The sequence below is a fragment of the Bison bison genome, unplaced genomic scaffold (genome assembly GCF_000754665.1).
Source record: "Bison bison bison isolate TAMUID 2011002044 unplaced genomic scaffold, Bison_UMD1.0 scf7180017863375, whole genome shotgun sequence".
NCBI lineage: Eukaryota > Metazoa > Chordata > Mammalia > Artiodactyla > Bovidae > Bison > Bison bison.
The window spans coordinates 1600-2055 of record NW_011493947.1 but is presented as its reverse complement, the minus strand read 5'-3'; the positions used below and the strand labels follow the sequence as shown (position 1 = coordinate 2055).

General features: G+C 40.6%; 1 protein-coding gene across 1 annotated transcript in view; it reads right to left on the bottom strand.

Moving 5' to 3' along the window:
* Nucleotides 1-456, bottom strand: part of LOC104983754 (melanoma-associated antigen B17-like) — a 4612-nt gene that overhangs the window by 2706 nt on the left and 1450 nt on the right. The window lies entirely within an intron of this gene.

Below are 456 nucleotides of genomic sequence, written 5' to 3'. Positions count from 1 at the left end.
GTGTCTGGCATCACTCCCACAGCTTCATCTAGCCCATCATGCATCTGGACTGAACAGGACCTCCCACCGGGGAACTAGACTTTTCCCAAGACCCAATGCCACCTTAATCAGGTAACTTCGCCTTCCTTGCTCTCATCTGGAACCTCCTCTTCCACACCTCCCCCATTTAAATTTATGATTTGTTTATTCCTTAGAGTTAGCTCACCACCTTCCTTATATGGTCCCTGCTGCTAGACTCAAAATTCCATGGGCAGTGGCTTGGGCTTCATTTTCTTATCAACCCAGTACTATAAAAAAGCCTTCTAAACACAAGATGGTCAATTAATTTGGGAAAAAAAAGGAATAATGAGCAAAGACTCTCTTTTATTATGATTTAAATGTCATACAGTTTGAATAAGCTAAACAAATCTAAGTCCATGTTATTAACTTTTACGAGGTAAAAAAGGGACAGATAAG